Genomic DNA, 27,462 nt, shown 5'->3' with positions numbered 1-27,462 from the left:
CCTACCACTTTCAGCATTCTATAGTTGCCTGATTTCTGGTCTCATTTCTCTCTTCCATGTTAGTGTGTCTACTGATCCCATTTTGTTTGTTGTTACTGCTGTTGCTTCTTTTCTTTCTTTTATTCAGTCTTCATGATCCCTGACATAGACATTAAGCATATTATAAGAAAACAATATGTAGCTTCATCTCATTCAAGAATATTCATATAATTTTTTAAAAAGAATATTCATGTATTTTTAAAGAATCAAATCAAATGAAATTTCAAGTAGAAAAATAATAGCAAAGCATATTCAAGTTAAATTTGTTGAAGGTATGAAAGCATAGTTTAATGTTATAAAATGCACATATATAATACAGAGAGAGAGAGAGAGAGAGAGAGAGAGAGAGAGAGAGAGAGAGAGAGAGAGAGAGAGAGAGAGAGAGAAGAACATTCAAAGTTAAACTACCTTTGACCATCCATGGACCCGATTCTCTAGACAATAATGCAGTTAAAGTCTTGCAGTCAGACCATCTCATGTAATATTTGATCATGCAGTGGGAATAAACATTCTGAGAGATGAATCCTGTCTGACCCATACCTTGAGAAGAAACAAGCTTCACCCTGGAGCAAGTAAGAATCACTTCTATAGAGAGCTCATAGACCCAGAAATGAAATAGTCATAGGACAGACCACAGTTTGACCAGCATAGTTTGCTCAGATATACCTTCACACACTGCCCATTTCTCCCTCTATTTAAATCTAAAGCTGTGTCAGTACCCCTGAAGATAAGGCTGAAATTTGATCCCTCTCATCTTTCCAATAAAGTTATACCGATGAAGCTCTTTTAATGTTTTTCCCGATTGCTATGTTGGTTTGTTTAGGGGGTGTCAGAGCTGAGATTCTAGACTTTGCTATCAGCTCTGCAACTCCAGGTAGGTAATGTGGGATTCCCCTCTATATGCTGTAAATACCATTGCTTAATAAAGAATATGTTTTGGCCACGGTCTTAGCAGAGTGGAGCTAGGCAGGAATACTAAACTGAATGCTGGGAGAAAGAAAGCAAAGTCAGGAGAAGCCCTGTAGCCCAACTGGAGACAGAAGCTCTAATTTTACCTGGTAATCTACAGCCTTGTGGTGATACACAGATTAATGGAGATATAAGTTAATTAATTTAAGATATGAGTTAGCCAGAAATACGCTTAAACTATTGGCCAAACAGTACCGCAAATAATGTGGTTTCTGTGTGATTATTTCAGAGCTGAGCAACCGGGAACAACAGTTAGGAGTCTTCAAAAGAGAAGAGCTGCTTCTCAATGAATTTGAAATGTGTTCCATACGAATATTCATTGAAAGTGTCCTCTATTTTTTTCTCTATGTAGCAGCATTCATAGGTAAACTCCATTTGACCATTCTCAGAACCCATGTTCTGAAGACAGATCTTGTAAATAGCTAGCAAATTGTCCAAAGCTGGTGAGAAATCACCCAGGAGTGTACCACAGTCAGCTTGTCCAGTCTCTCAGGATTACCCTACCTGAGGAAGCCATTAGAGAGCCAGATAACAAAAGGTCCTCACTGTCTTCTACCCTGTGTCTCTGTTCATGACATTGGTTTCTTAAGAGTAAATTGATCCTGTGGTTGATGCACCCTTTTGCACACATATTTATTATCCATAGCTTTAATTATGTTAGCTCTTTAGCTGGAAAATCTCTCAGTAGAAGAACACCTGCCTAGAATGTACAAAAGCACTTGGCTCAGTATCACAAATAACAATTAATGAGTAGATTTTGGCAATTGGCTGGGAACATTTAGCCTAAATTGTAAACATTTTTAAAACTAACCATAATCTTTAATATCCACTGACAAATGATCATCTATTATTTCTATTTCATTTAATTAAACTAACTTATACACAAAAAAGGACCCCAACATATAAACTCCTGTGTCCCTGACAGATTTGATATACATTTTTGCATAGTTTCTGTTCTTTATTGCTTGATTTTTTTTTTACAAAAACATAAAGGTTTACTCATTTAACCTATAGAGACTTGTTGTGAAATATATTGCTACTTAAAAATATATTTAATTTTTCAAAGACGAATCACATTAGTAGAGCTTATATTAATTGAATACTTTTATTTATGGAGTAATTGATCAAATTTCTTTACATTAAACTGCGTTGTTAAAACCACAATCTGTTTTAATGCTAGTCATGCCTCAGGTTCCATTGATTTTTCTTCTTTTTTAAATATCAGGGCCCACTTAAACATTATTATAGCTATATACTTCAGTACTTCTTAGAATGGTGTCTTGGTCTCAGCTTTTTTTCCACAAGGCCACTGTCTGACTTTAATAAATCTGTGAACATGTCACAGGAGGATAAATAGAGCAGGTTGGTGATGCAGATCAGTGAGTGAGCCAGCACATTTCCTGGTTCCTCTAACAGGTAGCAGAAAAGAGAAAGTCAGGTTGCAGTAAAGCCAGCAGACAGCAGTGTTACAGCAATAGAGCATGCATGGAAGTCAATTTTAACTTACCATCTTATATAGTAAGCCTAAGAGGTGCATAGATAATTAAAATGTCAGAAATAAATTTATACCTCAAATTTAATATGAACCATTATATAAATTACAGAGTGGCAAACCCCTTCATGAGGGCCTTTATTACATCAAACAATTAGAGTAACCATTTTGATTTTGTTAATAAGAATCTGCTGATGTTATGAAAGTGTCAAGTGAAAGTGAAAGATAAACAAATTTAAGTTTCTAGCAACTGTTTCATTTACCCGTTAAAAAGCTAGAATAAAGGTCTTCACAGATTCAACTGCGGGGTGACTGTTTCTGAATCCATCTTTAATTATTGGGCGTGTGGAGTGAATATACTCCTTGTGTACTTAATTTGCGGAGCATAACAGGATTGCCTTATTTAATTTGATCTTATGTTTATTCAAATGCCTAATTGCTCAACTATCACAAACCGTAACAATTTAGACATTTAAATTAATCATTATTACATGAAAATAAGGCAATTCAACACACAAGATTTAAACCAGCATAAAATATATAGACTTATGTACTCATAAAAATTATACATATTCATGAAGTACTATGTTATGTCCTGATATTTGTATATTTTATAATATTTAATATATTTAGATATCCTGAAACATTATCATTTTTCTGTAATAATAACATTCAAAATCATTTTATAACTTTTTAAAATGTCTAGATTATTGTTATTCTACTGTACAGTATAACACTGGAATTTATTTGCAGCATCTGACTGTAACTTAGTATCAATACTCATATTTCCCTGTCCATCCACATACAGTCCCACCCATCTATTCAGTACCTCGTAACGTCTTGTTCTTTCAGGTGCTAAGAGACCAACTGTTTTCCATTCCACATGAGTGGCTTCATGCTGTCCCTCAGTAACTGACTTATTTGCCTTCCCGTGATAATCTCCAGTCTTGTCCATATTTATAGTAGGTGATGAGACTTCATTTTATTCATAGCTGGATATTGTTGCATTATGTATAGATTCTAAATTTTCTCTGTCCATTTATCCATTGATGGACAGCTCAGTTGATTCGGTAGCAAGGCAGTAACTATGGGAATGAAGATACCTGTCTCTTTAGCAAACTGACTTCATTTAGCTATGTAGCCAGTGTTGGAGCAGCTCGGTAAAATGGAAGTTCTATTTTTTTAATTTTAAGGTATAAATATAGATGTTTGAAATAAGATATATAGAAATGTTTTTACTTTGTGAATTTGTTGTACAAAGTAATGCATCATTTCAAAATGATAAAACACTTAGTTAAACAATCTTTCTAATTTAATGGGGGAAGATTTTTTATGTAGTCTGGATATTCTTCCTTGTGTGAGTATTGTTTTTAAAGCATCATTTATTGAATATATATATATATATTACTATGTATAATTAACACATATACTATATAATATATTACAGTGTGGTATATTTACATATATATACATATACATACACACACATATATAATTATGCCTTTGGATACCATTTTGTGATGACCTGGTGATCTAATAAAATTACCATCACAGTAATGAGAAACACTGTTTCTCTCTCTCTCTCTCTCTCTCTCTCTCTCTCTCTCTCTCTCTCTCTCTGTGTGTGTGTGTGTGTGTGTGTGTGTGTGTGTGTGTGTGTGTGTGTATGTGAAAGAGAAACAGAGAAGGAAACAGAGAAAACTGGAACATTATACATTCCAGTTGCTCCATGTCTGCACTAGAGCCAATGAGAAAATTTTCAAAATTATTTTATTTTTAGATAGCACACACAGAGATTCACATACGATGAATGCATTAAGTGTGAGGAATTTAGTTACAGGTTTACAATTTCCAGAACTTCCATACTGTGAAATTTTGGAGAAGAAATTTAAACTTCATGATTCAACTATAAAAAGTAATTATATGTATATACATATATATATTACATTATATATACATATGCATCTATATCAACATGAACGCTGACAAGATTTTAAGTATTCAATAAAATAAGGTGTCCGGTAAAGAATGTAGCACTATATGAACAGTAAATTATTATAAGCAGGATATATTTTCAAGTCTCCTAAATTTGAATCCATCTGTAAGGGGGATTTATTTTTTTAAACTTATTTTCCTTTCTAATATTATACATTCCTCAACAGCTTTGAAGGACCTCAAAAGAACTCTGATGGGCCCCTCACAAATATTTTAACATTCCAAATTGCTTCCAGTCTGTCCTGTCTCCTCCTATGCTTGTCTGTTTATAATGATATACGTAAAAGTTTGTGACTATGAACTGAAGGCCGCCCTCAACTGTGACACTAACTGAGGTTCCTAAAAAGCAAAGAGGCTGTCTTGTACAGTGGTCATTCTATACTCAAAGACCCCAACCGTTCATTGTCATATCTATATCATTAGGAAATTAAACATTTTTTAAAACATTTTACATAAACCCCAAAACATTTTACCATTTTTTTTATCACTTTACCCCAAATCTAACTAAGGATCACAGAAGTCTTTTATGGTTTAATTTTCCATGATTAGAAATATCTTTACTTTTATCACATATTTGATATTTATTAAAACAACAGGTCACTTATAGTGTGTTTTGCAATGCCTTGGCTCAAGCTCAGGAAATAGGTACAGACTCTACCACTGAGCTACAGGCCCATCCCATCCCACTGATATTTCATGTTGTCTAAATATGAAACATTTCAGCATCATGCTTTAAAAAAAAGATTTGTGCTTCTTAGTTTTTTAAAGAAGAAACACAATGCCACTTCACCCACTGTGATCATCTAATTTTTTTTCAATATCAGTTATTGTTATATCTCACCTTTATCAGCTTCTATTGTAGTATTCCTTTCTCTTCATCATCAATAAGTTTCAGGGTTATTTTATTATCTAAATATTATCTCCTACTAATATGAGTTTTCTTTCATGGTTTTTGTAGTATTTTTTTGGTGCTTTTTCATTATTTCACATGTGAATACTGATATATGCATATAAATTTAGTGGTACATGTATTACATTTACTTGATTTTAATTTTGAGACGCTAAAATTATTTTGGTATCTTAAATTAATCCATGGAACTTTATTTTGAAATAATGAAATGTTTCTTTTTTGAAAAATAGGTTGACAGTGCTTGGATGTCTTTTCTTTAACATTATTCTTTTAAGAAACATAGCTTATTTGATCACATGCTACATCAGTCCCAGTCCAGCTGGCCTTGGTGAGCTCCCATTAGATCAGCCCCACTGTCTCAGTGGGTGGGCGTACCCCTCAAGGTCCTGACTTCCTTGCTCATGTTCTTCCTCCTTCTGCTCCTCATTTGGACCTTGGGAGCTCAGTCCAGTGCTCCAGTGTGGGTCTCTGTCTCTAGCTTCATCCATCACCAGATGAAGGTTCTATGGTGATATGCAAGATATTCATCAGTATTGCTATAGGACAGGGCCATTTCAGGCTCCCTCTCCTCAGCTGCCCAAAGAACTAGCTGGAAACATCTCCATGGACACCTGGGAACACTTCTAGAGTCAAATCTCTTGCCAACCCTAAAATGGCTCCCTTAACTCTGAACATGGCAGACAATGAGGGCTGACTGAGAAGCCAAGGACAATGGCACTGGGTTTTGATCCTACTGCATGGCTTTGTGGGAGCCTAGTCTGTTTGGATGCTCACCTTCCTGGACCTGGATGGAGTGGGGAGGACCTTGGACTTCCCACAGGGCAGGGAACCCTGACTGCTCTTTGGACTGGAGAGAGAGGGGGAGGAGGAATGGGAGGAGGGGGAGGGAAATGGGAGTTGGTGAAAATTTGTAATCATCATCATCATCATCATCATAGTAATAATAATAATAATAATAATAATAATAATAATAATAGAAAAAAGAAGAAATATAACTCAAAGACATCTGTTATGAGCAAAAGGTAAAGAGAGACACAAAAAGAGGGTATAAAATGAAGATACTGTCATATAGACAGAAAGAGGTAGAAACCCAAAGATATTTCTCCTTTCTTAACATGCTAGATTTTGGAGGCATGACTATTTTATGACTGACTATCTTTAGGAATATAAATAATTTTGATAATCTTGGGTAGAGAGGTCCAGTTATTTTAGATAATTCTCAATGGTTTGCCAAACAGGTAGTTCAAGAGAGTATGTGTGAGAATTTATATGCACCCTTAAGAGGTAGCAATCTCCTGCAAATGTTTCAGAGAAACTCTCTTTGCTGAATATCTACAGACTTATTATGTTTTAAACCTTTGCTCCTAAGCATTCATGAAGGCTGACTTTTCAATTCCAAGGGTTTTCTGTAGAGTTCCCTGCAATTTATCATGTGAAAGGAATTAACAAGAAAGAAAATGGAAGCGCATTCGCACTTGCCAAGACATCTCCCTTCAGATGGAGCAAAGCCCGCTGAATGAATAACAAGAAAGATGATTTGGGTGCTTCCAAAACAGAGAAATTACTTAAAGCCTAGACGCCTGGAGCCAGCCTTCCTGCTCTGCAGAATGTGAATGAGCGTCAGCTACAGAATCGACACCAACTGTAATTCTGTTCGTTATCGCCCAGGTTCAGACATGCTAAGGGTCCTGATCTATTCACAAAACAAAATGATGAGCTAAGAATTTCCACATGTCCCTATATACATGGCAACTCCTAATAAAATGCATTCCCTATTCTTTCAAAAAAGAAAGAAAAAAGAAAAAGAAAAAATCGTCCGAAATACAATTTTTGTCCAGTTAATATACACATACTCAATATCTTGTCTGTTATTATTGCTTAGGATTAATTTCTGGTTTTCTTTTCTTTTTTTTTCTCCTTTTGAACGTATCACCTGATCTCCTTCTTCAGTATAGCTTTTTTATGGTTTTACAAGACAGGGTTTCTCTATGTAGCTTTGGAGCCTCTCCTGAAACTCTCTGTAGACCAGGCTGGCCTGGAACTCACAGCGATCCTCCAGATTTTGCCTCCTGAGTGATGGGATTAAAGGCATGTGCCACCACCCTCTGGCTTTAATCTACATTTCAGTGGCTCCTTATTATCCTGGAAGATTGTCCACTCTCCATGTTTAGATGTATAACTTCCAGTCGACATGTCAACTGGATTATTCCACAGATAACCCAGACATCCTGAACTAATTTCTCTCTGTGCCTCTACATACTCAACTGGCTGAATCCAGCCAGCAGGCCTTTTACACAGCTCAGACAATAACAGCCAAAGAGGAAATGGTATTCAAAATAGAGAGATAATGCAATACCAAAAACCATTCTCTTTTTTCACATACATTACCATGGAAATACAGCAAACCCTAAACCCAAGCAAACTTTCCTCTGTCCATTGACTGCACCTGGAGAAGTTCATATCAAGCGTCATTCCCTGGGAATTTTGAGCTGAATCAGAGAGCTTCCGAGTGATAGACAAGTATCAAGGGCAGAATGTCTCCATGCCAAGGAAATTAGAGCAATTAACACCTAATATGGGCAGCAGTTCTCATCCGCCATATGTTAGATCATGATGGGAGAACGGATAATGTGTGCAGCAATGAATCCTGTTCAGAACAATGAAGCAAAGACATACCAAGCAGCAGGCTGCTGTAGGCAGAGGCACTGTTTGCTACATGCACTGCTAATGACCCTAAAACAGAAAACTGTGAAGCCAGAAGCACATTTCAGTGACACTTCCTTATTGTGAAGGTCTCTGCTAAAATTAGTCATTTAAACCTTACTTGTAGTTTTATATCCTGGCATTTAGCTCCTCTCATGTAGTGTTTTTACACATCACTGTTCCTTTGGACTGTTGTTTTGAAATAGTCTCCCTACCTAGTCCAGGCTGGCCTTAGAATCTCCATTCTCCTTTCCCATCCCCTAAACACACCTACCACTTAGTATTTCTCATAGGCAGTATTTCTCTTTCTATAAGATTTTCTACCCATTCTTCTCTTTCTATAAGATTTCCTATCCATCTGTCTGTCTATCCGTCTATCCGTCTATCCGTCTATCTATCTATCTCTCTATCTATCTATCTATCTATCATCTATCTATCATCTATCTATCTATCTATCTATCTGTCTGTCTGTCTGTCTGTCTGTCTGTCTGTCTGCCATCTATCCATGTGTGTAAAATAAAAGCTTCTCAGAATAAAAAAAAATATTTCCTTTAAGACATCCCAAATAACATCAGGTGGGTTATCCCTATAAAATATTTACCACACCATTGGCAGATGCTGTATACAAAAAGAAATACACAAAACAGAAACTACACCTTAATTATTTGTAGTTGTTCCTCACATTTTCCAAGGAAAAGATTCCTTCTGTTTCTGTCTAATAATGCTAACTAGATAGACTATCTAGGACTGCCCCAACCCCACATATCAACAGTAGCTAAGCATCTGGATTAAACACACCAGGTAAGACATGTCCAAGTGTGAACATAAACTTCCTACCATTGTCAAAATGAAACATTGGACTTTGGAACCAAGAAGTTTAAATAATTCAGTCAAAAGTTTTTAGAACCACTGAGATTCAAAAGACAAAAAAAGATGTGTGAAGAAGCAAAAGGATTAAAAACCACACAAGCCAACAACTCTTGGCTCAGTTTTTGTTTCCTAAATGTCCACCTATCTGCCATAGCCCGAGATAGGAAAATATGAATTTTCATCATTAAAAGCATATCCACCATCAATTGGCCTGAAATAGTCACTCTTCACAGGACAAGCTATATAAATAAGGGTGGTTATTTAACAAATCATCAGGAAAAAGAGAAAAGGTAGTTAGTATCTTATCTGATCAGCCATTTACTGGTGGTGAAATTCTCATCAACACAGTTCAAGGTCACCTTTCCTAATTATTTGAAAAATAAAATAATAAAATTGGTATTCCAAGGAGCTCTCTCAAATGATAATGTGGCACACAATTTGTGAGCAGCATCAAATTTGGTGAGGAAGCCAAAGTACATAGTAAGGCCCCCCTAAATCCTTTTCTTTCCGCCTAACAATTTTTGTTGGTTCCTGAAATAGATCCCCGGATAATGTAAACATTTTGACAGAAAATTGGTGGTGGTGACTATGGCATAAAATGATCTGAGGACAAATGTACTGTGACTTGGAACATGAGATACAATTTTCTTTGCATAGAGGCAAAATGAAGAGATGATAGGGTCCGCAAACCTATTCTCCTCCCGGAATTGCATTCAGACTTTGCCTTTCTTTGGGCATCCTTCAAACAGAAAAGCTTGACACTCTGAGCAACCCCAGTGACATTGCTGTTTTGCAAGTAATCACAATTCTAGAATTTGATTTTCCCCCTTTGCAATACTCTTTCTACCTAAAGGAGTACTAAAGAGAGGTTTCTGCATTTCCTGTGTTTTATTACAGAGTTGGTCTAGAGAAAAACCCTGAGGCAGCTCAAACTGTATATCTTGTCTGTCTCTCCCTAGTCTATGTGTTGTGCCTCATTCCATTTTATTAAATGCATAAACAATGCAAACACAGTATGAAAAGCACAATGATAAAATATGGGACTAGAATCCTTCCCTTCTAACCAGTTGATTACCTTTATTGTACCCACCCATAATTAAAGTCTCCCACAGAATTCCTCTACTCACTGTGGCCTTATTAAATTGTATACTATTTTCAAATAATACACAAGTCTTTCTTCTTAATCTATCTATTCCCTTTTAAATGTCCTTAGTCTGATTTTGTCTAGGTCTAAACTCAGTGGGTATTTTTTATGCTACAATCTATATATTCTTCTACATCCAAGGGTTTCCTTATTTCCCACTTACAAATATTTACTTTCTGCTAAAAGACCGCAAGTATTCTAGGAATCTAACAAGTTAACTTTGCTTGGCACTAGTTAATCTGTGTGTATTGGTCTTTCCTATGCTAGACTTCAGCAAATTGGGCACAAGATTAGGACTGTCCTTTCCGAACTAATCGCTCCCTGTCCTCAGTGTCTCAATTTAAGAGAATTCTGTGTGTAGAACATGGTATCAGTGATTCTTGGTTATGCAATTAGAATTTACATTCTTCACCAGATGCAATCAAAAGTGCAGAAAGTCTATTGTTGATGAGAGCCAAATTCATATGAATAAAATATTAAAATGGGACTGAGAATTTTCATCAAAGAAGGAAGCAAGACATTTAACTTAAGGAAGATAATTGACCTCTGGTTAATCTTCCAGTAAGTTTTCTAAGAAAGTGTTAGTGCACACATGTACTAGAGAAAAGTTGTTGGAAACAAAACAATACACACTCAACTACCACAACATGTGAGAAGGGGACTTATAAGTCAGCATAGGGTTGAAATAGTAGTGGAGGAAGAGAGGGATCTATAATAATCATAATGCATTGTATGCAAGCATGACATTGTCAAAAACCAAAATTATTAAAAGTTTTTTTTTAAAAAGTATTAGGAGTTTGGGCTATTAATTAAACTGTCTTTCTGAAAAAAAATCAGCAAGCTAATAGTGTTGAAATATTATTAACAGTCCCCTTGGTAGTTTTGTATTATTTCTTTGATAGTAATTTCAAGATAACTACAAAGCAGGAGATAAGAAAGAATCACGTGGTCTCATTGACTCAATCTTTTGTTTCCCTTTGTTTCTTGCTTTTAATAGTTGGTGTTAAAAATGTGTGGGATATGGTGAACAGGTTCAAAGCAAATGTATTCTTCCCCAGTCTTTTGAAAACCTTTGCTTATAAAAACAATCAAAATAAATGAAGATGTCTCACCAAGCATGGATGTGAACTTCTTGTGTCCTTTGATATTGCCCCATGAAGTCAACAAGGCAGATCAAAAAAACAGAGTTTTTGCAGACTGACTTCACATTTTAGCAGATAAAGTTTATACAAAGTCATCTGAAACCCCATAAAACTTTTTTGCAAGAAAAGGCCAAAGTATGAATACTGTGAGATGAGATTGTGCAAAAGATGAGCACACGGAGACTCAAATTTGACACTCTAGACCTTTGGGGGAAAATACTGTGTAATTTATGAAGACATGAATATTTAACACAGTACTGAGAAGAAGATTAATTAATACCTGATTGATTTCTCAAATCCTGCTCTGAAAGTCAAAACTAACCGGAAACTTAACAATCAAGCATTTCAGAATATGATACAATTATTAGTTCTTATAATTATGTTAGAGTTTCTCTAGCCCAGGTCCTTCATTCTGTGAGGGTGGAAGAACGAAACAAACTGGTTTGTGATTAATACTTCAAGCAGTTTCTAATTCAAGTCTCATTTTGGAGTAAGGCATTTACATTCCGGATCAACCTACTAAACAGAGCTTTCATTAGCTCTTGGGCCAAAGGCGCTTCTTTCTACCCTTGCTAGGTGAAGCTAAGATAGATTCTTGCTAACTTCAGAACAGAATGTCTTCACTTAGCCTACATGGACTTACTGCATTACCATATGATAACCCACCTCTCTGTAACAATCATTTTAGAGAGAAGGGTTCATATAGAAGGGAAGGAGCTCTGAAGGAATTACTGCTTACTGTTTGAATTTATATTTGTGCATGAGGCTAGTGCAGGAAAGTAGTTGAAATTTATGATACTCTTTTTCTCCCCATCCCCAGGAACTCAAAAGTATGATATCAACTGCAAAACTCAAGTCCAAATGGATCAAAGACATCAACATAAAACCCACCACCTAAACTTCATAGAAGAAAAAGTGGGAAATATATTGGTACAGGAGATGAGTTTCTAAATATAACCCTAGTTATGGTTAGGTTATTGTTTATCGTACACCTAAGAGGATATAGCCATAAATTTAAAAGTTCTTCTTTGTTAAATCAAAGATTCTATAACACAAGTAAGACTATTACCTCTAATCATAAGTATATAGTTAGCAATGGTGTAGAATATGTACGTAAACAGTCATAACCCATATAAGGCTTATGATTCAGGTGAGTTAATTTTTGGCTCAAATACTTTTTAGCTTTGTGATCTCTTTTATTGTATTCTTTAGTGTTTTTATTGAGCTATATACTTTTCTCCATTACCCTTCTTTCTTCCCCCTCCCATTTTATCCTCTCCTGTGACCCCCATGCTCCCAGTTTAGTCAGGAGATTTTGTCTTTTTCTACTTCCTATGTAGATCCATGTATGTCTCTCTTGGGGTCCTCTTAGTTGTCTAAGTTGTCTGGAACCTCAAGAACTATATTGAATAGATATGGAGAGAGTGGATAACCTTGTCTTGTTCCTAATTTCACTTTGAGTTTCATTCTATTTAGTTTGATGTTGGCTGTTGGCTTGCTGTATATTGCCTTTATTATATTTAGGTATGTCCTTTGTATCCCTATTATGGCCAAGGCTTTTATCACGAAGGGATTGTTGAATTTTGTCAAAAGCTTTTTAGCATCTAATGAGATGATCATGTGTTTTTTCTTTCAGTTTGCTTATATGGTGGGTTACAGTGATAGCTATTCTCTTTTTATTTTATTTTTTCATTCAATTATTTATACTTCCTTCCCTCCTTCCAATCCCCTCCTGCTCCCCAACACCCCCTCCTCCCTCTACCACCCTGCTTGAGAAATGGCAGGGAACCCTGACCTGTGGGAAGTTCAAGGCCCTCCCCTCTACATCCAAGCCTAGGGAGATGATCTTCCATATAGACTAAAGTCCCAAAAAGCCAGAACATGCCATAAAAACAAGTCCCAGTGCCTTCATCATTGATAGATTTTCATATGTTGAATGATCCCTGAATTTCTGGGATGAAGCCGACTTAGACATGGTGGATGATTTTTCTGTTGTGTTCTAAGATTGTTTGCTAGTATTTTCTTGTGTATTTTTGCATCAATGTTCATGTGTGAGATTGATCTGTAATTCTCTTCCCTAGGAGTGTCTTTATTTGGTTTTGGTATCAGGGTAACCGTGGCCTCATAAAAAGAGTTTGACAATGTTCCTACTGTTTCTAATATGTGGGATAATTTGAGAAGTATTGGTATTAGTTCTTCTTTGAAAATCTTGTAGAATTCTACACTGAAACCATCTGGTCCTGGGATTTTTTTTTCTTTTACCTTTTTTGATTGGGAGACTTTTGATGACTATTACTATTTCCTTTTCAGTTATAGGTCTACTTAATTTGCTTATCTGGTCTTGATTTAACTTTGGTAAGTGATATTTATCCAAAAAATTGTCCATTTCCTTTAAGTTTTCCAATTTTTTTAAGAACGGGTTTTTAAAGTAATACCTGATGAAGAAATTCTCTGGATTTCTTCCATATCTGTTGTTACATTCCCCTTTTCATTTATGATTTTGTTGGTTTGTATAGTTTCCTGCCTTCTTTTGGTTACCTTGGATAAAGGTTTGTCTATTTTGTTGTTTTTCTCAAAGAACCATTTCTTTGTCTCATTGATTCTTTGTATTATTTTCTTTGTTTCTATTTTGTTGATTTTGGCTCTCAGTTTGATTGTGCTATTTTTCTCTTGTCTCACTTTAAAATTTTAAGTAACAGAATTATACAATTCATGCTGTTAAGATTTTTATCAAGTCTGGTTTCAAAAGGATTTTATGTGAGCAACTTTAAAATTCTGTTAATTCAACTTTTATGGCACAATCTAAACATTTACATGTACATCAATTCACCAATTGGTATAGCCTTGATTAAGGATATAGATTTCTAAAGCTGCAATGTATTTAGATTTATGCTAAATTACCATCTTCTATGATGAATTTTCACATACTCTTCACTCATGATATGCAAGTGGAATTCTCCTACTGAATGTGCATTCTGACACAATTGCTGGCAAGGACATGGCATCCTTTCTATGTGATTTTTGCCTGCGATGAATTCCCTAAATACAATAATAATGAGGAAACAATCAGGTTAATCTACTCTGAGGGACCCAGCACAAAACAACTGGACAGTACTTTCAAAAAAGTTACAAGTGCTGAAAAATCCCAGAAACACGGAGGAACTCTTCCAGAATGAAGGAGACTAATGGGCCGTGAAAGGAGATGCAATGTGCATCAACTAGGTCACCAGAAAATGCATAGGAAACAATAGATACTCTCATTACTGCTCTCTTTTTGAATGATAATTCCGTTCAGGGATAGGTAAATTCCAGCAGTGCTGTTTTCTCGATTGCATTACCCCTCACTGGGCATTTAAATATTTATTTTACATAGGTTATGCAAAGTGGTGATTTCTTACACTTAGGTAGTTGGGCTATGAAATGAAGTCATGCTAGATATAGTAGAGCTAGAAGACATGGGATATAGAGGAAAGTGGTCAGCACTTGGTGAGAAAGCATCAGATACACAGTGTGCCCCAGAGTTCTCAGGCCAGTGTGCTTTCTGGTACATCAATTACAGAAAAAAATCAGACTTTAAAATGATTGCATTCCTTTTCTACTGATGTTTTAACAAAGTTTTAAAAATTGGTTGGCTTCAGACCATGTACTTCATTCATTCTCAGTTCTGAAGGAAGATGTCCCTGATCAGTTCACTGGGTTCATGTCAAAGTTGTCACCATAATGCTCCTCCCAAAGACCCCAGGGAATATCTTTTGCCTGTCTTTATGCAGATTCCAAAGCCATGTTCCTTGCATGGCTTGATTCAAGGCAACCTCCTTCTCCATCTCCAGAGGTGGATGCTTCTTATCTTCACATTTCAGGGTTGAGGATCACTTTGCCTTCCTGTCACCTGTCACCATATAGTTTTCTCCCTCTCACTCTTATAAAACTGCTTGTGTTTATATTTAGGGCTGGTGTGAATTTGTGACAATTATTTTATCTCACTATCATTAATTAAAAGAAAACATATTGCCACATAAATGTTTACAGGATCTATAAGCTATAACATAGGAAGAGATGAGTGTGTGTGTGTGTGTGTGTGTGTGTGTGTGTGGTGGGTAACTGTTGTCCAGACTACCACAGACATAGAAAGACACCTATACTTTTATATCAATTTGATAAATGCTATCAAATATTCAAGTAAACTTTTATTCTTTACTCCATGACATTGAAAAAGTTGGAAGCAATTAGCTCTAAATCATTGCCTAGCAGGAAAACACTATGAGTGTGTGTGTCTAACATATGTTATGAGATTCTCCTAATTGTTTATGGTAGCAGGGAGAGCATCTTTGAGAACACAAGTGTGTTAAATATCCACTGAGGCAGGCTCAATACATATCCATTCATATAACTGGTTCCTAATTCCCGAAGCCCAACAATGTTACCTTCTATGACAAAAGCTACTCGATGTCTATTATTAAGAACCCTACAGTGGGAAGATGATGCTGGAGCTATCTGAATGTGAAGGGGGTGAGATGTGCATGCCACGAGAAAAAGAAGGCAGATGAAAACTAACACAGATTTAGAAGAGCAACGAGGGAGCAAAAACTCGTGGGTAAGACCACAGTCAAGGAAACATGACAGACACCAGAAGCCAGAACTGGAAACTGGAGAAGGATTCTCCCTAGGAGAGTCTCAGGAGAGTACAACCCTATTGATGCCTTGTTTGGCTGTACAAGTTTGGATTTTTGACCTCTACATCCCAATGATAATAAATACCTGTGATTTTTCAGCCATGCACGGTGTGGCAATTTATTAAAGCAACAAGAGAAAAAAATCAATATACATAATAACTTGATCAGTACCTGACTCATAGTAGGAAATTGACAAATGTTTTGTAAATACTAGAAAGGAAAAAGGAAGGAAGTGGGGGCGGGGCCCGAAAGAAGGAATTGATGACAAACGGTTAATATAAAACGTTAGTCTACTTTCTAATCTAGGGATGTTATTGTCTTCTCCAAGGAGAAAACAAGATTTTATTGTTGTTATTTAAATTCTTAACTTTTTCCCAAGAAAACAAGTTTTTTTAAAAAAAAAATATTCATAACAATCCCAGTTCCCACTCCCTCTTGTCCACCCACTCCCCTCACCTGCTCCCCATCCCACCCCCATCCACTCCTCAGGGAGGGTGAGGCCTCCTATGGAAAGTCAACAAAGTTTCTCACATCACTTGAGGCACTGTTATTATTTTAGCTGTTAATCTTTTACCATGTCGATAAGTCCACATCTGGGCTTGATGGAGGACATGATGCCTCTCACCTTGACAATACAGTCACACTTGAGTTACAAGCAATTACAATAGGAGGCTCTGGCAACAGGTGGATAGGCCCTTTCCAGAGGTGATGCTTGCAGGCCTGCTTCAGCAAAGGGAAGAAGGGAACTTCCAAGGGGAAATTGTCTCCCCTCGCTGCCTTAAGAGGCCCACTCAGTCTTGTCTGAAAGCTTAACTGAGACACCCATCACTACAGAAAATGTTATTTTTTTTAGAACCTTTTTGAATCATTTTGTTTTATTATGTATAAACTGGCCCCACTTGGCCGGTTCTCTCTGCCCCCACCAAATCCCCACAGCCATTTATAAATAAAATCACTTTGAGGCTTGCTATCAGCTGCAATTATTTGACCAATGGCTTAGGCTTCTTATTGGCTAGCCCTCTCTTATAAATTAGCCCACTTCTACTGATCTGTGCATGGCCATATAGCCGTGGCATTACCTTTGTTCTGACATCTTTCTTCTTAGGATGCTGCAGGCATCTCTCTTCTTTGGTAGCTACATGGCATCTCATCTGACTCCACCTTCTCTCTCCCTGTATCTTTGTTTGGACTCTCTGCCTAGCTATATTTTCCCTGTCCATTGGTCAAAACAGCTTTATTTATTCATCACCCAACAAAAGTGACACATACACAGAAGGACATTTCACATCACCTGTCATTTGAGTATATGTATCCTGTGGGTGTGGTTGTCTGAAGAGGCCAGAGAGTGCTTTGAATCTGGTGTCATAAGAGTTATGGGCCACTCAATGTGAATGCGGGAACTGACTCAGTCTCTCTGCAAGAGTAACAAGCACTCTTAACTATTCAGGTTATTTCTCTTGCTCCAGCAATATCACATTTAACATGTTCTCATATCTGTTAGTTTCAAGAACACAATTATTATTATTTGGTGATGAATTATCAGAATCCACATATGAGGAATCAGACATATCTACTGGCATACCTTCAGATATATCTACTGATTTGTATTAAACTCCTTCATTTGTGGTCCTTAGAGGGAAACCTGTACATGACCTACAAAGAGTTAGACAATGTCCCAAGTGGTATGTTTTCCTCTTGTGCGGAGCTCACTCAAGTGTCAAATTAAATTACAGTGAAAATGGAAAGATTGAAACAATTAAGCTCTTAAACCATAGACCTTTTTTTCTTTAAATCTTCTGCTGGAATTCAATTAAAACAAAGAATTATTTTCCCCTGCATGTAATTTCCATTGACTTATTGAGTTTGACAATACTCAATAATGCTTTGATGTTGGTCCAAGTGAAAGAATTCACTGCTTTGTCATAGAGATAAACGAGGCAGATTCATCAAGGACCTGGCCTAGTACGAATATTGATAGTGCTCTGCTTGAGCACAGAAACACTTCGGTGATGAGCAACTTGCCAGATCCCCAGTGTGAGATCTCATTATTGTTCACAAGAATAGAGCAGAGAGAGTGCGTCTGGAGTCCCCGTCTGTGCATTTCTCAATTATTTTCCAGGTTGTGCCACATTTTCTCACTGTAAATTATATTCAGTCACAGATGAAATGAGCAAGGTTCAAACCAATAAATAAATATATTGTTGAGTTGAATCCAACTTTATTATTTGTACATTTTATCCAAATGTTAGGCATCAAGTTTAAAATAAGTCAAGGACCCTAGGCACACATTTCTTCCTCAGACTCTAAAAAAATGATAGTATGTGTGTGTGTGTGTGTGCACGTGCATGCATGTGTGTTTGTGCATATACCCAATAAACGTGTTTCCTAGGAATGTTAGAATCTAGAACTATGAAGTATCACTATCATGAGTGCCTAAGCATGACCTGAACAAGGACAACAATAGGCATGCTAAGTGGAACCCCATGAGACATCAACCTAACACAAAGAACAACAGGTTACTAAAAAAACAGCTGAGAGTAAGAGAAATAGTCTTCTCCAGGATAGAGCACACCAATTACCAAATGATCAGTCATGAAAACATATATACAAATATCACTATACAGACTGACCATGTTATATTTATGCATATATATGTTTATACTTATAAATGTGTGCATGTAACATTATACATGTATGCATGTAACATTATACAGATTGACCATGTTATGTTTAGAAATAGATATGTTTATACATATTTATACATGTTTATACTTATACATGTGTGTATGTAAGAACACTTAAAGGGAAAGGGGACTTAAGAAGGGGATATATGAGATAGTTTAGAGTGAGAAAATGGAAGGGGAAAATGATGCAATTATAATATTATCTCAAAAATCAAGGATAATGTAAAGAACCCATATACTATTTATTTCTCAGTTCATGTTTACATTTAGTTTACTCTGCTGGCATCCTGCCTCCCCCTGCCATATGTATTTACCACTGTTTTAAGTAAAGCAAACCAACATTTTCCTTACCTCATTTCATGTTTGATGTATTGGCATATATCTTATAAATGAAAAGTAATGTTTGGATGGTGACACAAAAATTAAAATATCTATACAGATTTGATTTCTAAGCTGTTAACAATTCTTTGTAGTAAACAGGTAAAACCCAACTTTATTCTTTCTATTAGCTCTATCCCATGGTATTCATGTGATGTAAATTATATGACCAACTGATCATTGAAAAAATATTTTCTACCTTTGTTCTTTATGGATAACATTGCAAGAAAGCCCTCTGTATACAGATCTCTAGTTTACATTTAACATACGCATCTAGAAGCAGATATGATGGTGGAGAAGAAACGGAGAATTCTACAGGAGACTGTGCCACACTGGGAATAGTTTAAGTATTTAAGACCTCAAAGTCTGCCCCCACTTTGACACACTTCCTCCAGCAAGGCCACACCTATTCCAATAAGGCTACACCTCCGAATAGTACCACTCACTACAGCCAAGCACTCAAACATGTGAGTCTATGAGAGCCATACCTATTCAAACCACCACAGATGGAATTCCAGGAATCTACATGTTTAACACTTTCATTAGAGAGAATAAGAGAGACATAGGGATGAGAAAGAAGACTGTTTGTAGTACATTGGTATAGTTGGGAGCAAAAAGGATCAGGAGTTTAGATTGCATTCTTATTCCAAAGCTATTTTTCCTGTATATCATTAAACAATTGCAACAGCTCGTCTTTATTTGTGTACATGTTTAGAGTAAAGAAAACTTGGTTAAGTACTATTTAGTCATGATTTTACTCTCAGCAACTCAATTTGCCAGAGTACCTTTGCTGTTTTTTGTTTGTTTGTTTGTTTTTCTTTTACTATTGATTCTACCAGGATGAACAACATCAGTGTTTATCTTGATCAAAGCCCGTCTAGCCCAAAAATCCTCAGTGCACTTTCTTCCTAGAACACTTGAAGTTTTCACCGGTATATAAAAATTGACATGTGGCAGTCACTACATCGGGAATCTGATTCCTGGCACTTGTGGTTCAGCCTAAAATAGAATTAGTTATGAAAATACAGCGTAACCAGAACCTCTCCCATGCCTCCTCTATTTGATTTAATGGAGCCGAGAAACACAGAGTGGTTAGATTCTCAAGATGGCTCTCAGGGTGAATGCAGTTTATTTTAAATCACACCTTGATGAGCTCTGTGAAACACCATCTCATCAATAAAATTCTATTTCTGAAAATCCATTTATTTTGAAACCCTGCCTTTATGCAAGAGATAAAATGAATATCTTGAAGATTCTCACAGACTTCAACTTCAAACCACCATTCTGATATTTCTCCCTATTCAATAAAGACTGCTGGCCAAGGGACAAACATGTTCCAGTCCTATCTAGTCATGCCATTTTCTTGGAACTTTTGAGGTTTCTGAATTTCACTTTAATTTTTTTTGTCTCATCTGTCAATTTCTAGGGAGAAGACTCTGTGTTATTCTCTAACCCTTCTCTCTTCACTTCCTGTGAACTCTAACAACCTCTGCTTCTTTAGATTCAACACCATGGATTTCAGTCACTGAGAAGACAGCAGCACCTCATTCTTAACAGTTTAGGGACCTTTGGATCCAGAACCAGATCTCAGGCTCACGTGGCTGCATTTCTAAGTGTACTGCCCTACCTATGGATCATCATGATTTCTACACATAAAATGCATCAAACTTCATACACAACGAAAGCACAGAGTGTTCTCAAATTTCAAAGTGGCCTGGTGTCTCTGCATTGTCTCAGGAAACCTTAATTTGAAACCCCCACAGGAGGGGATGCAGGGGAAAAGGACAACTGAAGACTATTCTGCTCATGAAGACCTCTGCAGAAGAAAAGTGAGCTGCTGCCTATGTAAGGGATACAGAAAGAATGGTAAGGCACCAACCAGGAGGAAATCTACTTGGCAACTTCAAAAGATCAGTACCTGTGATCTCCTGTCAGGGAGTAGGGTAGGAACAGGTCTCAAAGGTCTCCAGCCATGATTCTGTGTGAGAAAAAAAAAAGTAATTAAACACCTGCCATGCTCTGGAACTGAAGCTGGCTCATAATGATGCTAATCAAACAGCAACTTCCCAGAATCCCATTTGCTTCTTTTACCATCATTCCTCCATCAGGACCATCATCCCTCATCAGCTGAATTTAGGACAATATTTAATGTGTTTGAATCATTATACCAGAGTATATTGTCTCTATGGCATGAAAAGAGGGAGAGAAGCAATTCCACCTGCCATATGCTGCACTAGTGGAGAGCCTGTGGGATGGAAAATTCTGTTTCTTTTCTGCATTCAGTCCCTGATGAATAATTGAGCTATTCATCTCTGATCTGTCTATGTTTCAGTATGGACTCTATGTTTTAAAAGGGCAAAATAATCCACTTAATATCAAGTTAGGTGCTGTGATCCACAAAAATTCCTTCTGTGTATTTGTAACTTTTATATTAATTAACACCTAATTTGCAAAATAATCATAAAAGTACTTAATGAGTGTTTACCATATGCCATGTGCTACACTGGAGAAATTTTAATGGCATCTCAATCATTTCTAACAACAATCTCAACAAGCAATAAATGGTTAGCTTTTTTCTTACTATTGTATTACATTCCACGAACACACGTAATGCAATAGTGAAGTAAATTTGAAAGTAGAATAGTGCACAAGACATTCAATATTAAAATAATAAGCATTTTATAAGTCCCAAGGCCTCCAATTTCTAGGCTCTAAAACATAAAAAGTGTTATTATGTAGTCCAGAGAGGACTATTGTTTTTTTACAAGGTATTGTTACTATCAAATGACTTAGTTTAAGTAGGAATACAAGAAAATAGTTACAGGCTGAAAAGATGACAATGTGGGGCACTTCCTTCTTTTCCAGGAGACCTCATTTTAGGTCCCAGAACGCACCTCTGGTGGTTCAGAACCATTCATGATTCCAGTTCTAAGGGACCTAATGCCCTCTTCTGGACACCATAAGCCCTGCATTCATGTGTACATACCCACACACAAGCATGTGTATATGCATAATTAACAATAAAATTAAAAGATTTTTTAAAAACAAAAAGACCAGAGTTAATAAATAATTCTACAAATTATGCTTAATAATGATATTTAGAATAATTCTAATTAACATAACTAACTTAAAGCCAACATAATTATTTGACTACTTGGAACCAATACAAAAATAAATAAAATGGTGAATGTCTGTACTCCCAGGCCTTAGAAAACTGAGACGGTACATCCATGCTATTCGAGGTAAATCTGGGATACACAGTGATTTCACTTTAATTCTAAGTTCTTATGTCACCAAAAATCAATTGAATAAATATCAAAAGAACAAGGAATTCTTCCCTTGTAATACAGCAGGCTTTCTCTATGTGGATAAATCAAGAGAATGGTTCATGCACAAGAGGGAGCTACATGCGTTTTCAAAGAAATGCTCATAATGTTTTAAAACTCTATCTGGAAAGAAGATGCTAGATGATTTGCTAACATTGTATAAATCACCATCCTGGTGACTGACATAAAATAACAAGCTAAAACAAATGCATGAACATAACGAAACCATCTCAATGAAGCTTGAGAAAGTAAAAAAATAGGACCCAAAGTTTTAGGCATTGAAGAATAGAATTAGCAGCATCAAATATTTAAAGAACAAAAAGACCTATAACTGGTAAAGGAAGCATTGTGAAGACCATCAGAGAAAAGTACGGAGATACCAAAAGAGAGGGAGAGGACAGAAAGGTACTTAAAACAATAGTCAAAAAACGTCAATATTTGGTAAGAATTTTAAGAGTATATATCCGAGAAACCCAATGAGCTGAACAAAAGAAGTATACAGACACTTATAAATCATATTTAATTACTGAAAACCATATACAAGAACAAAACTCTGAAACTTATTAGTATACAAAGAAACAAAGGGGCTGATAAAAAAACAGGAAAGCAATGGATGCTGATGAAAAGCTGTGTCATTTAAGGAAATATGTGGCATTTCATGCCATGTCACATGCTTACTGCTGCTTCTTAGTTTCATCCTTTTATCAATAAACAACATATGTCATATAGTCCCATATTTTAATACTTATAGAGAATAATGTATATTTGTTTTTCTCTTAAGTTTGACAGCCATTAACTATAGGCATTTCCAAGCTCTATGACAAGCACATATAAACCTGTAACTATCTGTCTTTCCAGTTTGTGTCCCCTTACCTTTGGGAAATTTTCTACATAATGTCTCTGAATATTACCTTTTCTGATGTCTACTTTATTTTGTACTGCTAGCAGTTCAGCTATCTCAATTCTTAATACTGATTGACTCTTGATAGTGTTTACTTTTAGACCACACACAATGTGACTCTGAACCTGCCTTTCAGGTAGCCAGCCTGTTATATTTTGCTTCTGTATTCTGCTTGGCAGTAGATATTCTATGGCAGACTATCTTTTAATTGCTATGTTTAGAATATCTCATGGCATTGGATATTGTTTGATTTATATTGACACAATTTTCTCAGAGAAAACTAATGAAAGGATGAGAATCTATTTTCAGGGATTAATGAAATGGTATCCAAATTAATGGGACACTACTAACAGTGCATAATTCAAGATGTTGCTCCAAAACAAAGGGGAACTAAGGAGATATTTGGAGAAAGATCCTATTCCCCAAGGCAAATTTTGCAATAAATTAGCTCCAATCAATGGAAAATGCTATCCGACCAGGAAATCAGGAGACACAATAAATGTGTGTTCACTGTGAAACATATTTCTCCTAAAAGAAGTAGCACTTGGGAGGTTATGCAAGAGACTTGTGATAGTTGGCAGTAAGCCTGTACTGGAATTGTGAACCTGCTTCAAAACACAAACATACAAATATGTACCTCTAAGCTTAATATTTCTGCTAGATTATTGACATTTAAAAGATAGTAATATGACAGTCCCAGGCTGTTTTCAGTACTGTAGCTCGGTAGTAGAGTTTGAAGTCAGGGATTGTGATTCCTCCAGAAGTTATTTTATTGCACAGGATTATTTTGGCTATCCTGGGTTTTTTGCTTTTCCAAATGAAGTTGAGTACCGATCTTTCAAGTTCTTTGAAGAATTTGGCTGGGCTTTTGATGGGCATTGCGTTGAATCTGTAGATTGCTTTTGGTAAGATTGCCATTTTTACTGTATTAATTTTGCCTACCCAAGAGCATGGGAGATCTTTCCACTTTCTGGTGTCTTCTTCAATTTCTTTCTTCAAATTTTAAAGTTCTTGTCATACAAGTCTTTCACTTGTTTGCTTAGAGATACTCCGAGATATTTTATGCTATTTGTGGCTATTGTTGAGGGTGTTGATTCTCTGATTTCTTCCCCAGCCCTTTTATCATCTGTGTACAGGAGGGCTACTGATTTTTTTGAGTTAATCTTGGAATGTTCAACATTCTTAGTCATCAGAGAAATGCAAATCAAAACAACTCTGAGATTCCATCTTATACCTGTAAGACTGGCCAAGATCAAAAACACTAATAAGAAATTATGCTGGAGAGGTTGTGGGGAAAAGGGAACACTTCTGCATTGCTGGAGGGAATGCAAGTTGGTACAACCCCTTTGGATGTCAGTGTGGGGATTTCTCAGAAAATTAGGAAACCACCTTCCTCAAGACCCAATAATACCACTTTTGGGTATATATCCAAAGGATGCTCAATTGTGCCACAAAGTCATGTGCTCAACTATGTTCACAGCAGCTTTGTTTGTCATAGCCAGAACCTGGAAACAACCTAAATGTCCCTCAATCGAAGAATGGATAAGGAAAATGTGGTACATTTACAGAATGGAATACTACACAGCAGAAAAAAAAGACAGCTTGCATTTTGCAGGAAACTGGATGGAGCTAGAAAACATTATTTGAGTGAGGTAACCCAGACACAGAAAGACAATTATCACATGTACTCACTCATAGGTGGTTTTTAAACATAAAGCAAAGAAAGCCAGCCTACAAACCACAATCCCAGAGAACACTAAGAGAGACTTGCATAGATCTAATCTACATGGGAAGTAGAAAGTATAAAAAGATCTCCTGAGTAAATTGGGAGCATGGGGAACTTGGAGGAGGGCTGAAGGGGGAGGGGAGAGGCAGGGAGGGGAACAGAGAAAAATGTAGAGCTCAATAAATATCAATACAAAAATTTAAAAAGACAGTAACAGCAACCCTCCGATGTATACATCACAGCATAAGGGCCATCTAAAACCTCAGACAACAGCTCAAAAATCAGAGGCAGTTTTTAAAGTTCATTAGCAGAAAACATGCACAATATCATTTGAAAGCAAAATTCAAACTGAAGGGAAATTTGCTTAAACTTACAGAAACCAGAATAAAAGATATAAAATGCTGCAATAAAAAGTCAGCAGTGAAGATTCAACATGACAAGTTATTTTATCAGGAAAAAGAAAAATGGAACAAACAGCAAAAAAAGCTTGATTGCCATTATAAATCAAATAGTATCAATGCTATGAGATATTTTAAACATAGCAATTAAAAGATAGTCTGCCATAGGAGATATACTGCCAAGCAGGACATAAAAGCAAAACATAACAGGTTGGCTACATGATAGGCAATTGCAGAGTAACATTATGGATAGTCTAAAAGTAAACACTATTAAGGGTAACCAGTACCAAGAAATGAGATAGTTGAAGTCTTTAAAGTTGCAGAATAAAGTGGACTTTGGAAAAAGTATATTAAGTATATTAAGAGACATCATGTAGAAAATTTCCCAATGGTAAGGACACACAAACTGGGAAGACAGACAATTACAGGTGTATAATGTGCTTTTCACAGAGCTTGGAAATGCTTGTAGTTAATGATCGTCAAACTTCAAAGCAAAACAAATGTATACTATTCTCTATAAATATTAAAAAATGGAAATACATCAAATATGTTGTTTATTGATAAAAGGGTGAAATTTGGAAGCAACATTAAGTAACATGTTTCTTAAAATGACACAACTTTCTATTAGATACCTCATGTTTCAAAGAAAACTAATTAAGTAAAGAGAATCTACTTGGACTAATGAATTGTATTAAAATTAATTGGACACTACTAACACTGCATAGTCATTATTTTAAATTTCATATTAGAAAAGAAATGTTCTAATATACACAGCTTTCACTTTAATTTTCAGAAGTGAGAAACGGGAAATCTAGTCATAATTTGGAGAAAGTAAAAATTTCTGGGCACACAAGCTATACAAATTATAGGAATAAGTTAGTTATTATAAAGAAAACTCTCTAACCTTAGGGTAAAATTGATAAAGGATGGTGAGAATGAAGGTAAAATCCAAGTGTAAGTTCAGTCCCAAGCTGGGGTGCACACACACTGAGGCATTGTCTCAACAAAGGAAGTGACAGAAGGGTCAAAGGAAGAAAGGAAGGGAGGCTGGGAGCAAAGGAGAGAAAAAAGAAAGACTGAGGAATAAAAATGCAAAATTTATGACAAATGCTTTACATATGTTGATATTTAAAACATTAGTGGATATGTGAACATAGAATAAAGATTAGTATTTTTAATGTACAACTCAATGACAGGATACTCAATTTAAAAATTAAAAAGAGTAAAATTATTCTTGGTCCAAGTAGATGGATCCAAGAAACTTATTAAGAATCTCTCCACAGTTAATCATCAAACAAATGCAAGCAAAAGCACAGGATAATTAACATATATCCCCAAGAAAACTTAAATCATGTGTTCAATCAAGAAATGATACATAAATGCACACGCTAGGGATGACAGACAAAAATTAGAGTAAAACTAAATTAATTTAATGGATGACTATATAATCTGTGCTACATACATTTAGGGGAAAATGACTCAGCATGAGAAAGCAATGAAAGACTGACTTTCAGCCACTGCAAGGACAAATCTCTAATCTCCTGTGTTGAGTCAAAGGATGAAGACGCCAGAATTATTCTACATGTATGAAAACTTGGGAAGCACAACAAGTCAGTTGTTATCTCTTGAGACTTTGGAAAAGACACAAAAGGAACAATTAAGGAGGCAGAAGCACCTTCAGTCTTGAATAGGTAATGGTTCCACGACTCTGTAAGTCACCCTGAAGTGCTCTCTTAAATAGAGAATACTGTGTTTGTAATTTACGGTTCAAGGCGGTTGATTAAAAAGACATTTAATGACAAACCCCTCGTGCTCTGCCTATGCACAGAATCCAGGTCTTTTCTGATTACATGGAACACAATGATTTTCAATTGTTCAGAGCAGGGAGAAAGAATCTTCTGACCATCTCTTCTGCCCTGGTAAATGTGTGCCCCTCAGTGTGATTGACACTGATTAGAAACTGCTGAGAGTTTCTGTTCATCACACTCCCATGGGAGGATGGTTTCTGTTCATCACACTCCCATGGAAGGATGGTTTCTGTTCATCACACTCCCATGGGAGGATGGTTTTGCTTTCTTTTGAATAAAACACTTGTGTTATAACCTAGTATTT

This window comes from Arvicola amphibius, chromosome 2, assembly GCF_903992535.2.
Source record: "Arvicola amphibius chromosome 2, mArvAmp1.2, whole genome shotgun sequence".
Taxonomy (NCBI): Eukaryota; Metazoa; Chordata; class Mammalia; order Rodentia; family Cricetidae; genus Arvicola; species Arvicola amphibius.
Note: the sequence above shows the minus strand (reverse complement) of the source record.